At 44.3% G+C, this 24,535-nt stretch overlaps 1 pseudogene; it reads left to right on the top strand.

Annotated features, from left to right (window-relative positions):
* The first annotated feature begins 2,494 nt into the window (after positions 1-2,494).
* LOC116600681 lies at positions 2,495-14,186 on the top strand (annotated as a pseudogene).
* Positions 14,187-24,535: the final 10,349 nt, after the last annotated feature.

Genomic DNA, 24,535 nt, shown 5'->3' on the forward strand with positions numbered 1-24,535 from the left:
ATGTCTTTCTTGGAGAAATGTCTCCACATGTCTTCTGCTCATTTCTTGACAGGATTTTTTTTTTTTTTGAGATGTTGAGTTTAATAAATTCTTTATAAATTTTGGGTAGTAGTCCTTTCTCTGATATGTCCTTTGTGAATAATTTCTCCCATTCCATCTGTTGCGTTTTAGTTTTGTTGTTTCCTTTGCTGTGCAAAAACTTTTTATCCCAATGAAGTCCCAAGAGTTCATTTTTCCTTTTGTTTCCCTTGCCTTTAAAAATGTGTCTAGGAAGACATTGTTGTGGCTGAGAGCAAAAAGGTTGCTCCTTTTGTTCTCCTCTACAGCTTTGATAAATTCCTAGCTCACATTTAGGTCTTTCATCCATTTTAAGTTTATTATGGTATTATGGTATGAGGAAGTGGTCCGGTTTCATTCTTCTGCATGTGGCTGTCCAATGTACCTTCATTGAAACCATTTGTGGAAGAGACTGTCTTTCTTCCACTGGATATTCTTTCTTGCTTTGTCAAAGATTGGTTGGCCATAGAGTTGAGGGTCAAAACTCCAAATCCTGGGGTTCCTGGGTAGGTCAGTAGATTAAGGGACTGCCTTTGTCTCAGGTCATGATCCCAGGGTTCGGGATCAAGCCCTGCATCAATCTCCCTGCACTGCTTTTCCCTTTGCTTCTGCTTCTCTCCTACCCCACCACACCCCTGCTTATGCATTCTCTCTCTCTCTCAAATAAATAAATAAAATCTTTAAAAACAAAACAAAAAAACTCCAAATCTTAAAGGGCCCATCTCAGTGTGGACTTGCTCCCCTGCCCCTGAGGAGGGTCTTCCCATGCTGAGACTTCAGGTTTTTTTTTTTTTTTTAATCTGTTTTGTAGGATTCTTCTGCTGAAAACACATGAAGTTCCTGCTCAGTGTTTAGAATATAATAAACACTCACTAAATGCTGCATATTACCAAGCATTATGCACCCACTTCTGTAAAGGAAACTGAGGACAGGGAGGTAAACATGGAGTTACACCCAGAATTTCAACCCAGGCTGTCCCACTTCCAAGCTCTCTCTCCAGAACTGCTCATCATGTGCTAGGTGCAAAGCTGGTACTGATCCAAGCAAGGGAAGAGTCAGACTCCAGAGTCCATGGGCCTGGGCCAGAAAGGGGTGGTAAGTAAGCACAGAAATGGAGGAAAGTTGAGAGGCATGGGTAACAAGGTTACACAGTCTTGAGTTTGGACAGAATCCCAGGACTTATGGGAAAATGGAGAGACCTGTGGCCCCATGGGTTGTGTAATGAATCTCCTGTTACAAGGTCAGCCACAGCAGGAGGGTGTAGGAATAAAAAGGTAGATGGTGAAGAACAGGGCAGTAGGAAAAGTTGCCTCCCAAAGAACTCCTGACAGAAACATCTTGTTTTCCTTTCAGAGTTATGGACTAGGAGTTGTAGGAGAATCAGGAATAAAGTGAGGCCGAGAGACTAACTTGTCTTTCTCAGATGTGCTTTCATATACTCTCCATGAGTTTTCAGTGCCCATCTCTCTCCCTAGCACTCTTCACCTGGTGAATTCTTATTCACACTTCAGAGTCTGATTCTTGTTTTAGTTATCTCCTTCCTGGGTGGGCCCATGTCCTATTCATTCTTTCAGTACAGGCCTTATCATGTTTTCCTGTACTACGTTTGTTTTCTGCCTTTATCTTCCAGACTGTGAGCTCAGGAAACATTTGCTGAGGGCATGTATGACTGAATGCCTGACTAAATGAGCATTACTTAGGAAAGGGATGATTACCCCCTTACAGAAGGAGAACCTGAGGCACAGAGAGTATGACTGGCTGGCTTCATATGTCATGAGCGAGCCCTGGACTGGGCCTCCTGAGTGTGAGGACAGGGCTCTGCATGCCAGCATGGTCATCCCAGAACATCACTGAATGATGGACTGGGACAAGTGTGGGGAACAACACAAAGGCAGCTGAGGCAGACAGTTTGGAAACCCCTGATTCTAATCCCAGCTGACACTCTCAATGGTGGTTTTCCTCTGGTCACATCACTTTAGCTCTCTGTAAGTGTTTTCCTCTCACAAATGGGATAATAACCAAATCAAACCCAATTCCTGAACATTTGGTAAGCTAGACTGTGAAGTTTTTGTGCTCAGGATTCATGTCTGCTCTCAGGATCATGTTTGCTGGCAGCTGCGTCCTGGCATATAGTAGCTGTCTGGCACAGAGTAGGTGCCCCTGAAATATTTGTTGAATAACAGAGAGAAGAGCAAGTGGTAATATGCCCAGCCATTATAGCTGTCTGTTGACAAAGTTTTCCTCCCATAGTTTCCCATTAACATCCTCACAGTTAATGAACTTTAGAAGTCCAGTCTAAGCCCCGCCCTCACCCTTCACCCTCCCTCCAGGTGGGGAGGGCAATCCTCCCCTGACTGTCTGGGCTGGGATGCTCAGGGGAGGTCCCCAATAGTCAGAGACAGTCAGGGAGAGTCAGCAATCCAGCAGCACCTGCACCATGAGTGCCTCTGTGCTGAGTGTCATCAGATCCCCGGCGGTGTCTCTGGGCTCCTGCAAGTGGCCTCCGTGCTAGGGCTGGTTCTGCTGCTGCTCAAGGCAGCACAGCTGTACCTGCACAGGCAGTGGCTGCTCAGAGCAGTCCAGGAGTTCCTGTCCCCTCTTTCCCACTGGCTCTTTGGGCACAGGCATGAGGTAGGAAGAGGCTGGAGGGGAGTGGAAATGCTGGGCATCCAGGGCTCCTGGAGCATCAACCCAGTCAGCAGATGCATCCCATATAGGTTTCTCGTGTGACTAGCACATGTGCCTTGGGGGAACACCCAACTTTCTGCTCAGATCTTGGCTCCTCATTCCACTCCTGGGAGCTCCAGTGTTGGAAGGAAGCCTTTGCTGGTGCCCTTAGGCTGGTCTCACCCTCTTTTCTTAAGTAGATCTGCAGGCTGTAATGCAGTCCTGCCCTGCCGCTTCCTGAGGGTACATGGGAGAAGAATAAGTCACAAATAAGTCAGCTGCAAGAGAAAGGGAGCAGGAGTTGACAGTAGAGAAGACTGTCGCCCTAAACAACTGCTCAGTCCCGTATTTATTAGATACATGATAACAACTAACAAAGGAGCTGAAGACGGCTTATATATTAACCATATGCTTTACAGATAAATAAGGAAGAATAGGAGTTATACATTGATTTCAAATCTTTTAGATAAGCAAGGAGAGTAGGATATATATGGTTAAGCAGTATAGAACTTATAATTGAACAAGCACATTTAAGGGGATTATCATGATGACTGATTAATGGCAGGCTGTCTCTGAGGCAGGGGAGTAACATCAAAAAATGAAGCAGGCAGTGTTCCACCCTGAGCCGGGCCGGGCATTTCTGCCTGCTCAGCTTCCAAGACCTAAATCATCCTCTCCCCCAGAGACCTGTTGCTAATGCATGTTCTTCTTAAGGTAACATTTAAGCATGCTTGCCAGGCTAGTTCAATTTCTCCTAAGTTATATTTTAAGCACTACCTTGTTTTGAGAGACCGTTACACTGCACCTTAAGGATGATGGCTGTTCCTTCCTGAGTCTTCACCCTCCTAGCTGAGGAGCTCCAGCTCCTCTCTCAGAACACCCCTCCTGATCCTTCCCTGCCTTGGCCACTCAATCCCATCCTCGAAGCCTAGCCCTGAGCTGCTTGGGAACACAGACAGCAGAGGGGTTCACAGCTTATAGAGACCATAGATAGGAATCAGGCGTCAGGTCCCTGAAAAATAGGCTCACCTGCCAGATTGGGGCGTCATGTCCGGTGCAAGGAGCCAACCAGCTTGGTTTGCCTGAGACTATGAGATGTTCCAGACTGGTGATTTCAGTGTTAAAACCCTGACAACTTATTGGCACACATGAAAGAGAAGTTTTCCAGGATGGGGCAGATAAAGAGTATTGACACTGAGTTACACCACTAAAAGAATCTGTTTACCTTCCAGTTTTCCTTCCTGTCTGAGCAGGTTGTGGAATGACAGAGGAAGGAGCAGCTTGCAGCTAGATTGGAGACAGTGCTTACTCTCCAGCTGTCCGTACTGGTCCTTCAGCAGGGGAATCAGCAAGTGGGGGCTTGTGAGGAGGGGCTGTCTTGTGGTGTATGGATTGAACGAGCCTAGCCCGGGGATGTTGCTGAGGAGGTCAAGCGATTTCAACTGAATGAAGCCAAAGACAGAAACTTCACATCAGCCACAGGGAGACAGTCATAGGCCAGTTTCTTCATGCAAATTGTTGCACTAATGGCTTCCAGATTGTTCATTTGGAGAAATTGCGACCTTTTGTTAGATGCAGTTGTCCCCTTTCTGAGGTAGGATTTGACCTAAGCAACCACTAACATTTCTTCCACTGACTCCCATTACATGGATGGTATGGATACTGTAAGCACACGAGTTCTACTTCCATAACTCCTATTACCCCCAGTGCCCAATCAGCTCTCAGTTTCTGCTGGCCTAATATACTGCAGCCAGATTTTTCTTCCTCTTACAAATCTGAGACTTCATTTATTTGTTATCTCTCTTATTGGCTAAGTCAGGAATTAGTTTGCCATGTGCAGTAGGTTAAAGCTAATCTTTTAGGCCAGGTGACAAATAACAAATGAGACAGGGAAGCATATGGGCTCTGAGACAAGCTCCCTGGATTCTACCCTAGCTCGGCCACATCAAATACTTGCTCTATCCCTCTGTTTCCTCATCTGTAAAATGGGGATGATGATTATTATAGTCTTGTGTGAGTTATACTAATCTCCAAATGTCAGCTGGCACAGACCAATGGTCACAGTTACACTCTAATTATAAAAATTGAAAATAATGGTAATGCCTATGAAAGACAAGCAAGTTTGTAGGTTACCAAACCTGCCGCACTAAATAGGGCTGAAATCAGTCAGGAACCATGAAAGGGGAACTCCTGTATGGGAATCCATGACCCAAGAGCCTCATCTTTTCCCAGATCCTTCCCGCTGTCTTGGAGACCACAGGTCAGCACAGACCACAGCACCTGACAATTGACTGCCTGTGCTGACCCTTTATTTTCTGTCCACTGTTATGGTATCTCACTTGGGGACATTTTTTGTGACCCCAGTTCCCAGGAGGAGGCAGGTGAAACAGCTGCCGTGGACCACTGCCTGTGTGAGTGGCCACAGCCTAAAAGCCAGTAGACACTGAGTATCAGCCTACGGAGTTACTGCCACTGCCACTATGGGCATCATGTCTTCTATAAGAGTCTCTCCTGCCCTGGCTACACCTGCTCAGGAAGAGATGGCTTTCCCAAGCAGTCGTCTGGAAAGCTGACAGATCAGTGGGTGTCAGAGTGACCCAGAGAGAGGAAGAGCCAGACAGAACACCATTTAGCTTCTTGGGGTCCCCAAAGGAACTACTGACACAACCCAGGAGCAGGAGTTTCTGGAAGCCAACTGGCTTGAAGAGCAAGCAATCGGAAAGGAGGCAGGCAGCTGTGCTGAAACAGGATTCCCCAGGAGCCCCTGCTGCACAGGTTTGAGGGACCCTGGAGGATGAGGTAACATAGCTTCATGTTAAGAGGCTCCCACTATGCAGTCCCTGCACTGGATCCAAGCAGAAGGGTGGTCGCAGCAATGGACATGACCTAGGAGCACAGAGAAGCCTCTTTGTCATTGGACAACACATCTCAGTATAGGGCATGATTGACTTCCCCACCTCTACTCCCACTAGAACATAAGTTCCATGAATCTGGAATCCCTATCTGAGCCTTGCTCATCAGAAACACTTCCAAACTCCGAATCACTGCCGATATCCAGAACTATCTCCATGTGGCCATCGACCCTCCACCCCCTCTCCAAGCACTGGACCTAAAGAGGAAGCAAGGTTTTATTGATTTGTCTTTCCCTTGGTTACAGCTCCAAAAGGGTCAGGAACTACAAGAGCTTCAGAAAAGGGCAGAGAAATATCCATGCACCAGTCCTCGCTGGCTATGGGGGAGCAGTCTATGACCCAGACTATATGAAGGTGATCCTGGGGCGATCAGGTGAGTGCAAACCCACTTGTCTGTTGGAGTGGTTCTTCCCTCTTGGATACATTCCTGGGGACTGTGACATTTCAGGGGAGACTGTTGGCTCAGTCATTAACTCTGACCCTTTACCTGCCATTCTTCAAGCCCAAGAGCCAGCAGAAACCCGAATACTGTTACTCAGTTTGGAAGTTTAAACACCTGTAAGGAGTTACCTCTTTCGCTTTCTCCTTCCTTCCTTCCTTTCTTCCTTCCTTCCTTCTTTCTTTTCTTCTCTTTTATTCTTTTTTCTTTTCTCTTTTTCTTTCTCCTTCCTTCCTGCCTTCCTTATTTTCTTTCCTTTTTCTTCTCTTCTCTTCTTTTTTTCTTTACTCTTTCTTTCTTTATTTATTCTTCCTTCCTTCCTTTCCCCTCTTTCTTTCTCTATCTCTCTCTCTTTCTTTCTTAATCCCCTTCCTTCCTTCATTCCCTCCCTCCTTCTTTCTTTCCTTCCTTCCCTCTCTCCTTCCTTCCTGCCTTCCTTTCCTCCTTTTCATTTTTCATTCTTTCTATCTTTTTTTCTTTCCTTCTTTCTTGCTAACTTTCTTCACCACAATAGTGTGATCCCAGAACTCAAGACAATTTCTTATTCATGATGGCTTGCATGGAACCCCGATCTTTTGCCTGTGCTGCCACGTGGAATGACTGAGCCACAACAAAAAATCAAAAATCAAAAACAGAAACAAAAAAGGGAAGAAAACAAACAAACAAACAAACAAACAAAAAACCCACTGGACGAGTTAGTCTTTTGTCACTAGCACTGAGAGCAGAAGCTATATTTCTTACTGATTCAACTTCATGGGGCTCTGGGGTGGGACACTCACTCAGTCTGCCTTCCTGAGCAGTAACTATCAGGAAAGACAGAGAGACATGGTTGAAAGGGAAGTGGGAGGTTGGTTGACACAAACTGCCAGCTGACAATCATCAGGAAGGGATGGGGACAATGGTGTAGACAACAGATACCTCCTGGGGGCAGCTTGCGTTCCTTGGTCACCTCCAGTTTCCTGTAATGCCCTTCTTACTTACAGACCCAAAGCCTCTTGGTTCCTACAGATTCATGGCTCCCTGGATAGGTAAGTATATTTCACAAGGACTACGGTTCACCTTTTGCTTAGGTTGCCAACAAATGTCCATTTGGCCCAAACAAATACGAGGTGACCAGCACCACAGTCACTCCATCAACTCTGAATTAAGCTTCCTCTCTCTTCTTCAGATAAAAACCTCACCCCTTCCTAATGGTAGGGGAGCCCGCCTGCAGTTCAGTTTCTCCCACATCACTTCTCAGTCCTCCATAATGATCTCAGACTAACTTTTCATTGAAGTCCTCCATTAACCCAGTGCTGCCCTGTTTCAACCTCAGTCTCACAGCTTTGCACCAAGCTTTGGGAAGTCCCCTTCCTGACATGCACTGTCCTTTCTTGCTTTGTCCAAGATGCCCTTCTTCTGACACCCTGGGTACCTCCCCAGTTGTCCTCAGACAACTCTTGAGAGGTTCCGTCCCCCCCCCCCCCACACCCATTGTGGTCCAGGGTATGGTTTGCTCCTGTTGAATGGGCAGACGTGGTTCCAGCACCGGAGAATGCTGACCCCAGCCTTCCACTATGACATCCTGAAGCCCTATGTGGGGCTCATGGCCGACTCTGTCCAAGTGATGCTGGTAAGTTCAACCGCTGCTCACCTGCACACTCACACCCACAGCAGAGTTCACAAAGTCCACTGTTAGACAGCTGTGTCCCTCAGACATCCATTAGACATGGCCCCCAGATTCACCCACTTATTTATACCATATTATAAGACAGGGCCCCCTGATGATGGATAGAACATGGAAGCACCCAGGTACCCATTTTCATCCACTCTTTGCTCATTTCCCAGAGGAGAGACAGTCATGGTGGATAAAGGGTCTCTTCTTGTCCCTCTTCCATGTCTTTGACTTGGACAGGAAGAGTAGTCAATGCCCCTAGACAACAGGACAAACTGCCCCTGGCTGGCCTGAACAGTAGCAGCTTCAGTGGCAAGGTGGACATCCCATGATGTCACTCAAGTGGGCTCTGGGCTAGGACTGAAGGCTTCTGATGGATTTTAGCCATTCCATGCAGTGAAATGGAGACCAAGTCTCCACCCTCCAGGGCTGGGTCTTGCCATAACATCACCTCTGAGCCTGACCCTATTTCTCACTCACTGTGCTTAGCTGACATTGTTGAATAAGGGGAACTGAAGTCCCTGATATCCCTTCTTTAGAAACCCCAGTCTTAGCCCTTTCCTTTGCCTTGCTCCCTACCTGTTTCATGTGTAGATCAACCCCAAGACAGATTTTCCCCCTTAGTCCCCTGAGAAACAATGTTTTCTGACCTCCTAAAAGGTGGTTACTACCAAACTTCTTTCTAAGTCAGATGGTAAGACATCATTATTAATTAAATAACAATTAACTAACTTTCTCAGACTGCATTCTGAGAAAATGCTTACCATATTACAAACACATGGCTATATGGTGCTAAACTGATGAAATGCAACTACTTTAGAAAGTGAGGGCATCTTATCAGAATATGAGGAGAGGCAGAGAGAGAGTCTAACCTTGTCAGCAAGGGCCTTCTGAAGGAGTAGAGAAAGATACATGTGTCCCTCTACCACAGGGCAAATGGGAGGAGCTCCTCAGCCAGAACTCATCTCTGGAGATCTTTGGACACTTCTCCTTGATGACTTTGGACACCCTTATGAAGTGTGCCTTCAGCTACCAGGGCAACCAACAGACAGATAGGTCAGTGAAATCCTTAGTTACAGGGTCTATTTCTTACCACTGGGATGGACTATCTGAAAGGCAGTTAGCAAGCTTGGGTGTTTACCAGTCCAAAGAGTCACATTCTGCCAAGAGCTCCTGGCCACAGTCAGATTCAGCCCGCACGAAGCCTTCATTAGAGACCCTGCTCTCTGCCACAGGAAGAAACCTGGATGCTGAAGTCCCTCATTAAGGGCCATGAAACTCGAGGGTATAAGAACGACATGACAAATGCATAGAGTTGCCTGTCCCATTGATTGAGAATGCTCCATACACAGGCCCACCACACTCCAGGTCACATGCCTCCCTCCATCCAGTCCATTCTGCATCCTCCTTTTCAGATACTCCTAGTCCTACCTTCAGGCCATTCAGGACCTGAATAACTTGGTGTTTTTATGGGTGAGGAACGTTTTCTACCAGAAAGACATCATCTACAGGCTGACCACTGAAGGCCGCTGGAACCACTGGGCCTGCCAGCTTGCCCATCAACACACAGGTTGTATCTGCCCTCTGGGAAGCTCCTCTCCTTCATTAGGCACATCCCAAAGGGACTGGCCCTGACCCTCAAGCTGAGTCCTGCCCCAGGCTGCCCAACCAGGGCCTGGGTACACCCATCTGGGAACTCCTCTGGTGCAGGGCTAGGGTGCCAGGTGTTATGCAAGCAGCTACATGTGTCACCCCATGGGTGAAGGCTGAATGAGAGCCCCTTCCAGCAGTATTCAAGCAGAGCCTCCTTGGCTGTGCTGCTGAGGGGAGTGATGACCTGCAAGCATCTGGTGCTAGAGCTCCCACCTCAAGAAACACACCCACTCCCACACTCCTCCTGATCCACCTGGCACCCTGACTGGGGCTACTGTGAGTGTCTGTGTCTGGGCACCCAGAGCTCTCAGCTCTGCCTGGGAACACTGTTCTAGACGGACCGAGTGATCAAGCTAAGGAAGGCTCAGCTGCAGGAGGAGGGAAACCTGGAGAAGGTCAGGAGCAAGAGGCACTTGGACTTCCTAGACATCCTCCTCTTTGCCCAAGTGAGTGTGGCAGGGAAGGCCTGAGGCTTTGCTTACAAGTGTGGAGGAGGCTGGCAAACTCAAACCCTGCCCTCTCTTCGTGTCTTCCCAGATGGAGAATGGGACCAGCTTTTCCGACAAGGACCTCCGTGCAGAAGTGGACACTTTCATGTTTGAGGGCCATGACACCACAGCCAGCGGCATCTCCTGGATCCTCTATGCTTTGGCCACACACACAGAGCATCAGCAGAAATGCCAGGAGGAGATCCAGAGCCTCCTGGGGGACGATGCCTCCATTACCTGGTGAGTGCTCATGAGACGGGAGGCCCCGACCCTTCAAGTAGAGAATTCCCTGGCTGCCAGGGCTTTGCCCGCCCTTCAGGATAGTTTTGTTTAGGGACCACCTGGATCAGATGCCCTACACTACCATGTGCATCAAGGAGGCACTGTGACTCTATCCGCCAGTTCCAAGTGTTGGCAGAGAGCTCAGCAAGCCCATCACCTTCCCTGACGGATGCTCCTTACCCAAAGGTGTGAACTTCCCCAGTCTCCCTCCATAAATACTTGACAGGAATGTGTGCGAGGTCAGAAATCCACATGTTCTGGGCAGTTGGTGCATGTCTTTCAGAGTCATTTCTCCCTCAGGAAAACCAATATTTCCTTTGTTTGTCAGATGAGGTATATGGTATGCTTCCCACAGAGTTTAATCCAAGAAACAAATACATGACAGCCCCTGAATGCGGCTTTGGGTTTTGCTCTAATATTCTCATTCTTTGAGATATGAGTGCCTGAGAGACCATCAGACAGAGCAAGGAGGTAGGAGGTCTTTCCTTATAGGGTCTATGCTAATGAGAAAGATCAGAGAATTCACCATCATGGCTCAGATAGTCCAGTCTCCAGGGAGGCTTCAGGATGATGGCAGAGAGTATCTTATGACCAGATCTGAGATCCCTGCCATGGCTGGAAGACACTGTTCGGCTCCCCTCTACTCTGAATCCCAGCCCTGCCACATCCTAGCTAAGTGATCAGAGACAAATTGTTCAGCCTCACTGAGGCTCAGGTCCTTCATGGAACAATGGAGGTGTGGGCCTTTTCTGGAGGGTTGTTGTGAGAATGGAGGTGTTTATGGATATTCCCCAAGGGCCTATGGATGGTACTTGATGTGAGTTGTCCCGTGAGTTACTCCAAAAAGTAAGCCTCCAGTTCTTCCCTGCTTTTCAGCCTGGTCATGGTTAATCTACCAACCTGTGCACACATGTATGCCTGTTGTGCTGTGTCTGTCCCACCTCTCCTACAATGCTGTCATTCCATTAACAGTGATGAGAAAGTCTCTCACAATGGCTGCCAAGCTGTTTGCGGATGCACCTGGGCTCCACAGGCATGTGTGATCAGTCTTCTTTCTTCTGCCCCACAGGATTCTTAGTGATGCTCTCCTTTTATGCCCTTCACCACAACCCAAAGGTGTGGCTAAACCCAGAGGTATGATGGCCTTGGGAGGAGGAGATGGAATGACCTCTCCAGATCAAACCCTCTTCCTGGCCCACCATGGGGTGCTGTCCCTTGAATGATTGGAAGGAAGGGCTTGACCACACCTGTCCTGGCCCTGGTGCTCCCTCTGCAGGTGTTTGACCCTTCCCGGTTTGCACTGGGCTCCTCTCGACACAGCCATGCTTTCCTGCCCTTCTCAGGAGGATTGAGGTGAGGCACATGTACCAGAATGGGAGGAGGAAGGGGCTATTTTGGGGGTACATACTTGATGTTTGTGACTTGCTACATTTATGTGGGTTACTGTAGATATGTCCTGGCATGTTGGAGTGCTGGGAAAGAGGTGTGTGTCTCTACACAAAGAAAGTTGGTAATCAGTGAATGCCATGGAGACTTTAACCCATTGCTCTTACACAATCTCCAGCCACAATTCAGTGTCAGTGGTTGTTCCACAGCTCAGGGTATTCTTGTGAGTTCTTCATTTTGTGAGTATGACTTTACAGAATTAGATTTTCTCACATGTAATTTTCAAGTGTTGTCAAAGTCAAAGAGAGGATGGACACAAAAGTTTTCATTGCACACAATTTCAAACCAGCCTTTTCTACTCAACTCCCCATTCTGCCTCCACATGCACCATTGACTACATTGTATGTGTTTCCATACTCAGCTTCCTGCATGCCTCAAATATTTCAGCCATACACAGGAAAGGCTCCTGTGTCTCTTAAGTGCTTCATAAAGTACTCGACTAATCTGTGTTTTTGCTATATTTTCACCAACCAAATGAATTATTGACTCTATGGTAATGGTCATGCACACTTGAAAGTTTTCCCAGTTGTTCAGTCGGTACATCTGATCTGGGCTCTACATACCTTAATATTGCATTTAGAATCAAATCAATCAAATGGGCAATTATTTAAAAATGAGGACATTAAATTGCTTTTGGTAGAAAATCCAGTTTGTTGTATATATACAACACGTGGCATTTGAAGGTTACCTGGTGTAGCACACATGAAGTAGCTGTTCAGTGGGATGACTATTGTCCAGCGTGGCTGCTGTGAAATCCTCCAGTGCTGCTGAGAGTGTACTATGAATAGTAACTCCAGGAAACGTTATAAGCAGTTACTAGAAAACCATTTTTTTCCAAATACAGGAATCTGTCAATCCTTCACATACAGAGTGAACCCACTTTCACACCACATCTTTAAGCAAATTGTGCTTCCAGATACTGGCTCCAGGATTTGTTTCTCCCTGGGATTGAGTCCGTCCTCCTAGACATTGGTGCAAGTCATGTGGCTGCCAGTAGAGACAGGAGAGGGGTAGACAGCTCAGTTCCTAGCTCAGAATTAATGGTTACTCATATTTTATTCCATTCAAGGTGGGTTTCTTTTTCTGTTCAAGAACATCATTCAGTTTTAAGATTGCCTATTAAGTCTGTCTCTGTGTGCCAAGTCCTCTGCTATGAGATGGCATAGTGCCCTTGCCTCCAGGAGTTCACAGTCAAGAAATAAATGCCCCCACTCAAATGAGACTTCCTTCCTTCCCTCCTTAATTTATTTATTTCTCTCTCTCTCTCTTTCCTTTCTCATTTTTTCTTTTCTTCTTTCATTCTTCCTTCCTTCCTCCCACCCACTCTTCCTCCCTCCCTCCTTTTCTTCCTTACTTTTTTGTGTGCACTCACTCATTTACTAATTGACCCCACTGGAGGAAACTCTATGTTCCTGGCACTATCCAAAATGGAAAATTATGTGTTCTTGACTAAAGTATTAGGGTGATGTCAGGGTCCAGGAATGAAGAGGCACAATCGGCAGAAGTGGGGGTGAGGGCAAGCTGGCATTGCCCTTAGCCTTGAGCATGTGACAGGCAGAGGAGGAGGGAGGGCATTCTCTGGGATCTCCTCAGCAGGAGCTGAGTTGGTAGGAGGAGGAGTTGAGCAGGTGACAAGTGAGTAAGCCAACAACCGAGAGAGGACTTTGATGTCAGCTGAGGCATGTGGACATGTTGTACCTGTGATGAAGGGTGAGGGAGGCTCTGAGCTTTGCTGAGGCTTCACAGGAATGGAGTGAAGGTTGGGAACAGAAAAGTCTGGGTGAGGAGGTAGAGGGATGGCAAGCAGAGACATTTTTGCAGTAGAATTGGAAGACTACAGCAGCTGGTTGACTGAGGGGCTGAGGAGGAGGCAGGAGTCTGGACCCAACCTGGCAGGTGATGGTGCAGCAGGTTGAGCGTCACTAAGGCTCTCCCCCTGCAGAAGCTTCTCTGTGCCATTCTGACTTCCTTACCCAACTCTGTCTTGTCCATCCTTTGAGGATCTGGACCCCTGTGTGCCCCAGATGGTTAGGGCCTGAAGGATGGCCCAGCCCACCACCTCTGGTGCCCTGTCCTGCTGTCCCCATTGTGAAACCAGAAACGGCTTGTACAGAGGGCAAACAAATTAATAATTGACAGTTTTAGTGATCACTAGACTTAGCCCTGAGGCACAAGGTGCTGACTGTCTTGTAACGGTATTTCAGGCCTGCTGAGAGAACAGATAGGAATAGAAGCTAATCCTGGAAGAATGTAGGTTTTGTCAAAGGTCAAGGGAAGAAAGTGAAACAAGCAAGGCTAGGTAGGCAGAAAGATGTGTGTGTGTCTTGAGGAAAAAGGATCCAGGCTGGGCCCATGCAGGAGCGCCATGAATGTGCTGTTCCTGGCATGGAGGTAGAGGCCACTTCTCATTTCCTTTTCCCTCCCTGACCCAGGAACTGCATCAGGAAGCAGTTTGCCATGAATGAGATGAAGGTGGTGGTGGCCCTGACCCCACTCTGCTTTGAGCTGGCACCAGATCCTTTCAGGGTCCCTGTTCCCAATCCAAGAATTGAATTGATGTCCACCTGCATCTCAGGAAGCTCCTCTAACCCTTGTGGGGGGCAAGGATAAGCCCTGACAGCCTCCTGCCTACCATCGTGTCAATCTCTCCTGTCTGCTGTCTTCTGCCCACTTCCCGCTTTCACTGCCCACTGCCAGTCTCCTGCTCTCATCCTCTTGTGCATCAGACTGTCTTCCCTTCTCCATCACACCCTTTCCCAAGATTCCTACCTGTTTACCTGTTACCTTTCTCCTACCCAGCTGTAGCTCTGACTATCCATGTAAGTCATTATCAGCTGCCTGTCCCCCAGGCTGTCTGCCCTCTCCCCATTGCTGTTCCTTTTTGCTTGCTTTGTGTTCCTTGCTGCTTAACCACATTACACAGACTTGGTTCCTTAAAAGAGCACAACTTGATGATCCTGTAGCTTAGCCGATCAGAAATAGGGAAGGGGTCTCCCTGGCACAACAAAGATGTTACAGAACCTCTCAGGGAGAATCTCTTCTCCTGCATTTTCTACCCTCCAAATGTCTGCTCTTAAGGCTATTCAGTGAGGGGATTAGGCCTCCCCGTTTATCAAGGAAATATGCTGTTCTTAAATGCAATTGATTACAAATGCTGACAGTACCCATGAAATTTTTAGTGCAACATCTAGACTTTTGTTTAATTGAATAATGGGGACTCCAGCCAATCCAAGTTGACACATAAAGCTAGTCATCACAGTCTACCATGTGTCCTCTTATCATTCACACATTCCATTAAACCATACTTCATCTACAATTTAAGTATAATAAAGGCACACGTCTACCAACTAACCCTCATATGATTGAATGCGTGTTGATCCTTTTCCCCAACCACAAAGTAAAGTCATTGGAGGGTATTCTCTCTTCTCCCTGAAATCCTGTGACCTACATGCTATGATAGAAAGTTGACTATTAATACCACATGTCTGGGTTCTGCGCAGGATATAAGACAAGAAAGAAAAAATCTGACACCCATGTGCACACAAGCATAATCATATTCATAACAAAGCAGGAAAATGCTAGAAATAATTACCCTCTTTATTTCTATAACCTAGGACATGGCCATCCTTCGTATTTATAAAAGCCTTCTTCCATTACCCATTCCATACTTGCTTTACACTCTGAATGCCCCTCAGTCGGGGTTTTTTAAAAATTTTTTTAATTTTTTTTTTTTTTCCTGATGACATGACCCAGACCCTCACTCTTAAAGTATCTGGGCCATTACTAGTCTTGCCTGAATTGGGTTGTGGCATTTTCCCATTTACTCTCATGACAGGGCAAGGTAGTTCTATGAGATGCCCATGTATTTCCTCCATCCCAAGCCTATTTTTTCTTACCTTCATGGTAAGGAAACTGCCAATTTCCTCCTTGGTAATTGGGATCGATCCAGTACAGTCACTGCTTCTGAGTTAGACCCATGAGAAGCCTAAAGTATCCAGGAGTTATCTTCATGTAGTCATTCTTGTGTCTCCTGGTGGAAGCAGTCCTACTTTTGGACGTAATATCACTAGGACAACAAAATATAAGGTTGTAGTGATAAGTACTCCAAGTTTTGCTGATCAAATCACTGGGGTAAAAATGAGTGGTGTTTCTCCTATTTCCACCCTTTGAGTCCTGGGTAGGAGAGTCCTGGCTATGAGAGACACAGCACCGTATACTGGACATTGATTTAAAGCAGAGATTATGCTGAGTGAAATAAGTTAAGCAGAGAGAGTCAGGTATCATATGGTTTCACTTATTTGTGGAGCATAAAAATAGCATGGAGGACAAGGGGAGTTAAAGAGGAGAAGGGAGTTGGGGGAAATTGGAAGGGGAGGTGAACCATGAGAGACTATGGACTCTGAAAAACAATCTGAGGGGTTTGAAGCGGGGGTGGGAGATTGGGTTAGCCTGGTGATGGGTATTAGAGAGGGCACGGATTGCATGGAGCACTGGGTGTGGTGCAAAAACAATGAATACTGTTATGCTGAAAATAAATTTTTTTAAAAAGGAGAAAAAAAAATAATAAAGCAGATGCAACCTCCTGGAGAGCCTCCTTTCAACCCTGCTCGTTATTGCCACCTAGCTGGTGCTGTATACCCAAATCCATCCTGAGGTAATTTCTCTGCTTCTGGAACACCTAGCTGGAATGGATATCCTCCCCACTGGCAAAGAAGACTCAGTAGAATTTAGGGGTTTGATGGCTCCAGTTTTATGGGGTTCTTCCCATATGTCCCCTTTCCAGTTTCTCAGTGTTCTCATTATAACAGAAGATACCCTGGAAGATATGGAATCCTTTTGCTAATTCAGACACTGGCATGATGATATCTGGGTTTAGTTTCAGAATCTGGGCCCTGGCTAAAGCTTGTTGCTACAGGTCAGAGTGATCTTCAGTGCAGACATAGAAGCTTTCAGGTTATTTATTTATCTATTTGTCTGAGAATTTAAATCCTCCACATTGCTCTTCCCTTTTCACACTTTCTCCAGTACAATATGGATATCCAGTGAATTTTGTTATGTATGCTCCTTAGTATCACTAACATGTTTTAAGGCATCCAATACTTGGTCACCAGAACCTTACCTTTTGCAAGACTTTGATTAACAGCATCCAATAGTGAAGTCTTGTGTATTGCAACATCAGGCCCTGGGCTACTGGTGTGCTCTTTACCATTGGTATTAGAGTCATCAATCCCTTTCCAATTAATCCTAGTAAAGAACCAATTCATGAAACCCAGAACTTAGAAAACTTATGATTCTGTTTTTCTAGAGTCAATCTTGGTACCAAAATTTATATTAGTCAGAGTACCACCAGAAAAATGAAACCAGTGGAATAGATATATGCCTGTCCAGAAGGAAAACGACAGACCCAGAAGGACAATGTATCTGAGCCTCACTTGCTATCCAGCCAGTAGCTTTCTTGTGTTCTCCGTGTCTTCACACTGAGCAGCTAAACTAAGAAAGGGGGCTAATGGGCCAAGTTCTAGTTGATGGGATACCTGACGGAGTGAGGACACAGCAGGGAAGGGAAGGTCAGGGAAAGATCATGATCAGCCAGCACCAGAAGACAGGGATGGGAAGGGCAGGAAAGGTAGGTGCCCACTCACCAATCCACTGGTGGAAACCCACTCACAAATCCACATTGGGCATCATGGGATTTATAAGAGAAAGATGATTATGTCATGCACAGACTGAGAAATTCCCAGAGGAGGCTTCTGGATAAATAGGACATGCATGGACCTTAGCTCCCCAAACTTTTGATGCAGACCCCAGGACTCCTTTCCACATGGTGCCTGAGACCTTTACAAGCAGGAAGCCCCACCCTCTCCCACCAGTGCTGACACTGTCAGTTGTTACAAAAAAAAAAAAAAAAAAAACCTTAGGGAAGTCAGGCTCATAGATGTTCAGGAATCCAAGGGAGTGTCCAAACCAAAGTGGATGGGCATAGGAGAACTGATGGGCCGTGGTTACGACTTTGTCCAGGCTCTCTGTCTACTGTATCAGAAATATGAATGGGAGGCCCTTAAGGAGATCACTGTGATCATCCAGTCCCTACGTCCCTGGGCAAAGAAGACAGGGGACTTCCCCGAGAGACCCTGGGAGCAAACTTCCCTCATCCTGCATCCCTCTCCCAGCCAGTCACAGTCCTATATATCTCTGGGATCAGTCCCTTCTCCAGCCCCAGAGAGACCACTATAAGTTCAAGCCACCCTCTTGCTGTAACTGGGTGAGCTTAACAACCCCAAACTGGCTAACCTGCTTCAATCCGGTTCCTGTCATCAGCCCTCTATCTATGCTTCTCCAAGAAAGAGATTTCCTTCTCATTAAGGCTGTTTTCATGAGAGTGATAATACCAGCTTGCTGTGCAATGCAGAAATCTTCTCAATTCTGCCCCTCCTATGTCATTTGACACACTTTTCTGAGGCCCTACTATGTGCAGGGCACTGTCTAGACATCTCAGGGCATGAGATGGACAGGGTCTTACCCTTTCATTCCATGGGCAGACCAATTAGATTCAACTAAACAATTAAGGAGTGTGAATACACCCAGTAGTAAGTGCCAAGAAGGAAGCAGACATGCTGCTATGGGAGAGACTAGCAGGGAGCATCTACTTAGAGAGGGAGATCGCCCCTGGTTGGAGAAGACATTCAAGGGGAAACCTGGAGGATGACAAGCATCTGGCAGGGCAAAGAGCAAGGGACAGCATTCCTGGTAGAGCAAACAGCAAGCACAAAAGCGTTTAGAAAAAGAAGGGCCATATGTAACCTAATGTTCATAGCAGCAATGGCCACAATTGCCATACTGTAGAAGGAGCCAAGATGCCCTTCAATGGACAAATGGATAAAGTAGATATGGTCCATATATACAATGAAATATTCTGCCTTCATCAGAAAGGATGAATACCCAACTTTTTAAAGAATTTTTTTTAAATTAACATATAATGTATTATTAGCTCCAGGGGTATAGGTCTATGAATCACCAGGTTTACACACTTCACAGCACTCCCCATAGCACACACCTCCCCCAATGTCCATAACCCCACCACCCTCTCCATCTCCCCCTACCCCCAGCAACCCTCAGTTTGTTTTGTGAGATTAAGAGTCTCTTACAGTTTGTCTCCCTCTCTGATCCCATCTTGTTTCATTTATTCTTTTCCTACCCCCTAAACCCTCCACTTTGCTTCTCAACTTCCTCATATTAGGGAGATCATATGATTATTGTCTTTCTCTGATTGACTTATTTCGCTAAGCATAATACCCTCTAGTTCCATCCACGTCATTGCAAATGGCAAGATTTCATTTATTTTCATGGCTGCATAATATTCCACTGCCACATTCAGGTGCACATGCCCCTTTGTATCACTACATTTGTATCTTTAGAGTAAATACCCAGTAGTGCAATTGCTGGGTCATAGGGTAGGTCTATTTTAAACTTTTTGAAGAAACTCCATGCTGTTTTCCAGAGTGGTTGCACCAGCTTGCATCCCCACCAACAGTGTAGGAGGATTCCCCTTTCTCTGCATCCTTGCCAGCATCTGTCATTTCCTGACTTGTTCATTTTAGCTATTCTGACTGGTGTGTGAGGTGGTATCTCATTGTGGTTTTGATTTGTATTTCCCTGATGCTGAGTGATGTGGAGCACTTTTTCATGTGTCTGTTGGCCATCTGGATGTCTTCTTTGCAGAAATGTCTGTTCATGTTCTCTGCCCATTTCTTGATTGGATTATTTGTTCTTTGGGTGTGGAGTTTGATAAGTTCTGTATAGATTTTGGATACTAGCCCTTTATCTTATATGTTGTTTCCAAATATCTTCTTCCACTCTGTCAGTTGTCTTTTGGTTTTGTTAACTGTTTCCTTTGCTGTGCAAAAGCTTTTGATGTTGATGAAGTCCCAATAGTTCATTTTTGCCCCTGCTTCCCTTGTCTTTGGCGATGTTCCTAGAAAGAAGTTGCTGTGGCTAAGGTCAAAGAGGTTGCTGCCTGTGTTCTCCTCAAGGATTTTGATGGATTCCTTTCTCACACTGAGGTCCTTCATCCATTTTGAGTCTATTTTCTTGTGTGGTGTAAGGAAATGGTCCAGTTTCATTTTTCTGCATGTGGCTGTCAAATTTTCCCAACACCATTTGTTGAAGAGGCTGTCTTTTTTCCACTGGACATTGTTTCCTGCTTGTCGAAGATTAGTTGACCATAGAGTTGAGGGTCTATTTCTGGGCTCTCTATTTGGTTCCATTGATCTATGTGTCTGTTTTTGTGCCAGTACCATACTGTCTTGATGATGACAGATTTGTAGTAGAGCTTGAAGTGTGGAACTGTGATGCCACCAGCTTTGGCTTTCTTTTTCAATATTCCTCTGGCTATTTGAGGTCTTTTCTGGTTCCGTATAAATGTTAGGATTAATTGTTCCATTTCTTTGAAAAAAATGGATGGAATTTTGGTAGGGATTGAATTAAATGTGTAGATTGTGTTAGGCAGCATAGACATTTTCACAATATTTGTTCGCCAATCCATGAGCATGGAACATTTTTCCATTTCTTTGTGTCTTCCTCAACTTCTTTCTTGAGTACTTTATAGTTTTCTGAGTATAGATTCTTTGCCTCTTTAGTTAGGTTTATTTCTAGGTATCTTATGGTTTGGGGTGCAACTGTAAATGGGATTGACTCCTTAATTTCTCTTTCTTCTGTCTTGTTGTTGGTGTAAAGAAATACAACTGATTTCTGTGCATTGATTTTATATCCTGACACTCTACTGATTTCCTGTACAAGTTCTAACAGATTTGGAGTGGAGTCTTTGGGTTTTCCACATATAGTATCATATCATCTGCAAAGAGTGATAGTTTGACTTCTTCTTTGCTGATTTGGATGCCTTTAATTTCTTTTTGTTGCCTGATTGGTGCGAGGAGCTAGGACTTCTAGTACTATGTTCAGTAGCAGTGGTGATAACGGGCATCCCTGCCATGTTCCTGACCTTAGCGGGAAAGCTCTCAGTTTTTCTCCATTGACAATGATATTCACTGTGGGTTTTTCATAGAGGGCTTTGATGATATTGAGGTATGTACCCTCTATCCCTAATTTTGAAGAGTTCTGATCAGGAAGGGATGCTGTACTTTGTCAAATGCTTTTTCAGCATCTATTGAGAGTATCATATGGTTCTTGTTCTTTCTTTTATTAATGTATTATATCACATTGATTGATTTGTGGATGTTGAACCAACCTTGCAGCCCAGGAATAAATCCCACTTGTTCATGGTGAATAATCCTTTTAATGTACTGTTGGATTCTATTGGCTAGTATTTTGGTGATAATTTTCTCATCTGTGTTCATCAAGGATACTGATCTGTAATTCTCCATTTTGATGGGATCCTTTTCTGGTTTTGGGATCAAGGTAATGCTGGCCTCATAAAATGAGTTTGGAAGTTTTCCTTTCATTTCTATTTTTTGTAACAGCGTCAGGAGACTAAGTATTAATTCTTCTTTAAATGTTTTGTAGAATTCTCCTGGGAAGCCCTCTGGCCCTGGGCTCTTGTTTGTTGGGAGATTTTTGATCTGCTTCAATCTCCTTACTGGTTATGGGTCTGTTCAGGTTTTCAATTTCTTCCCGGTTCAGTTTTGGTAGTTTATATGTCTCCAGGAATACATCCATTTCTTCCAGATTGTCAAATTTCCTGGCGTATAGTTGCGCATAATACATTCTTAAAATTGTTTGCCTTTCTTTGGTGTTGGTTCTGATCTCTCCTCTTTCATTCATGATTTCATTTATTTGGGTCCTTTCTCTTTTCTTTGTGATAAGTCTGGCCAGGGGTTTATTAATCTTATTAATTCTTTCAAAGAACCAGCTCCTAGTTTTGTTGATTTGTTCTATTGTTTTTTTGGATCCTATTTCATTGATTTCTGCTCTGATCATTATGATTTCTCTTCTCCTGCTGGGTTTAGGGTTTCTTTGTTGTTCTTTCTCCAGCTCTCTTAGGTGTAGGGTTAGGTTGTGTATTTGAGACCTTTCTTGTTTCTTGAGAAAGGCTTGTATCTCTATATATTTTCCTCTCAGGGCTGCTTTTGCTGTATCTGACAGATTTTGATCTGTTGTTTCCATTATCATTTTTTTCCATGAATTCCTTCAAATCTTCTTTAATTTCCTGGTTGACCCATTCATTTTTTTAGAAGGATGCTCTTTATGTATTTGGGTTCTTTCCAAATTTTCTCTGTGATTGAGTTCTAGCTTCAGAGCATTGTAGTCTGAAAATATGCAGGGAATGATCCCAATCTTTTGATACCAGTTGAGACCTGATTTATGACCCAGTCTGTGATCTATTCTGGAGAATGTTCCATGTGCACTACAGAAGAATGTGTATTCTGTTGCTTTGGGATGGAATATTCTGAATATGTCTGTGATGTCCATCTGGTCCAGTGTATCATTTAAGGCCTTTATTTCCTTGTTGATCTTTTGCTTGGATGATCTGTCCATTTCGGTGAGGGGAGTGTTAAAGTCCCCTACTATTATTGTATTATTGTTGATGTGTTTGTTTGTTTGTTTGGCCATCTGTACCCCAATGTTTGATTTTGTTATTAATTGGTTTATATAGTTGGCTGCTCCCATGTCAGGGGCATAGATATTTAAAATTGTTAGATCTTCTTGTTGGACAGACCCTTAGAGTATGATATAGTGTCCTTCCTCATCTCTTACTATAGTCTTTGGTTTAAAATCTAATTGATCTGATATAAGGATTGCCACCCCAACTTTCTTTGGATGTCCATTAGCATGGTAAATTGTTTTCCACCCCTCACTTTAAATCTGGAGGTGTCTTTGGGTCTAAAATGAGTTTCTTGTAGACACCATATTGATGTGTTTTGTTTTTTGTTTTTTGGGGTTTTTTTTATCTTTTTTTTTGTTGTTGTTGCTGAATACATTTTTTTTATAATGTGTTTTGTTTTTTTATCCATTTTGATACCCTGTGTCTTTTGATTGGGGCATTTAGCCCATTTACATTCAGGGTAGCTATTGAGAGATATGAATTTAGTGCCATCGTATTGTCTGTAGGTTGACTGTTACTGTATATTGTCTCTGTTCCTTTCTGATCTACTTCTTCTAGGCTCTCTCTTTGCTTAGAGGACCCCTTTCAATATTTCCTGTAGAACCGGTTTGGTGTTTACAAATTCTTTTAGTTTTTGTTTGTCCTGGAAGCTTTTTATCTCTCCTTCTATTTTCAATGATAACCTAGCTGAATATAGTATTCTTGGCTGCATGTTTTTCTCATTTAGTGCTCTAAATATATCATGTCAGTTCTTTCTGGCCCGCCAGGTCTCTGTGGATAAGTCTGTTGTCAACTTAATACTTTTACGATTGTATGTTACAGATTTCTCCTGGGCTGCTTTCAGGATTTTCTCTTTGTCATTAAGACTTATAAATTTTACTATTAGATAACAGGGTATAGATCTATTCTTACTGATTTTGAGGGATATTCTCTGCACCTCCTGGATTTTGATGCTTGGTCTCTTTGCCACATTAGGGAAATTCTCTACAATAATTCTCTCCAATATACCTTCTGCTCCCCTCTCTCTTTCTTATTCTTCTGGAATCCCAATTATTCTAATGTTGTTTCATCTTATGGTATCACTTATCTCTCGAATTCTCTCCTCATGGTCCAGTACTTGTTTGTCTCTCTTGTGCTCAGCTTCTTTATCCTCTGTCATTTGGTCTTCTAATTCTCTCTTCTGTCTCATTTATCCTAGCATTAAGAGCCTCCATTTTTTATTGCACCTCATTAATAGATTTTTTGATTTCAACTTGGTTAGATTTCAGTTCTTTCATTTCTCTAGAAAGGGCTTTTATTTCTCCAGACGGGGTTTCTCTAATATCTTCCATGCCTTTTTCAAGCCCATCTAGCACCTTGAGAATCATCATTCGGTACTCTAGATCTGACATATTACCAATGTCCGTATTGATTAGGTCCCTAGCCTTCAGTACTGCCTTTTGTTCTTTTTGTGTGTGTGCACGCGCGCATGTGTGTTTGTGGTGAGTTTTTCCACCTTGTCATTTTATCCAGAGAAGAATATATGAAGGAAAGAATAAAGTACTAAAAGGGTGGCATAGACCCCAGGAAAATGTGCTTTAACCAAATCAGAAGAGACCCCAAATTGTGGGGGGATGAAAGGGGGTAAAAAGAAGTTCAGAAAAAAAATTTTAGAAGAAAAAATATAAAAAAGAAAAAAATATATATTAGACTGGTGACTAGAACAGGGTCACCCTCTTAATTTGGGGAGTATTTTGGTCTCTTGGAAGAAACTACCTCCCAAATTTTAATGAATGAAAACATATAAGGGTAAACTTGATGAAGGGATGGAATATGACTATAAAGATAAATTTTTTTTTAATTTGTTAAAAATGAGTTGATAAACCTGAGGGTCTTGAAGGGGTAGGGGGTGGGAGGTTGGAGGAACAAGGTGGTGGTATTAGGGTGGGCACGTATTGCATGGAGCACTGGGTGTGGTGCAAAAAACAATGAATACTGTTACGCTGAAAAGAAATTTAAAAAAAGGAGTTGACAAGATAAGTTGGTTGGGAGAATAAAGAAAAAAAAAGTGGAGAGAATTTGCTCAGGCTGGAGACTAGAACAATGCCCTGTGCTAGATTTAGGGTATATTTTGATCTATTAGAAGAAGTTGTATCCCAGATTTTTTTAGAAGAAAAAAGCCATATGTGTATACAAAAAATAAAGTAAGATACAATGAAGGATAAAATATGACTATAATAATGAAGGTTCAAAAAAGATTTTTTAATGAAAGGTATTGTTAAGATAAACTGGTTTTAAAAACATCAAAAGAGGAAAGAGTAAAAGTTAAAAAAATTAGCATAAGAAAAAATAAAATTAAAAAATTTATTAACTTTGCAAGACTAAATAATCATGGGGAGA

This window comes from Mustela erminea, chromosome 10 (assembly GCF_009829155.1).
Source record: "Mustela erminea isolate mMusErm1 chromosome 10, mMusErm1.Pri, whole genome shotgun sequence".
NCBI lineage: Eukaryota > Metazoa > Chordata > Mammalia > Carnivora > Mustelidae > Mustela > Mustela erminea.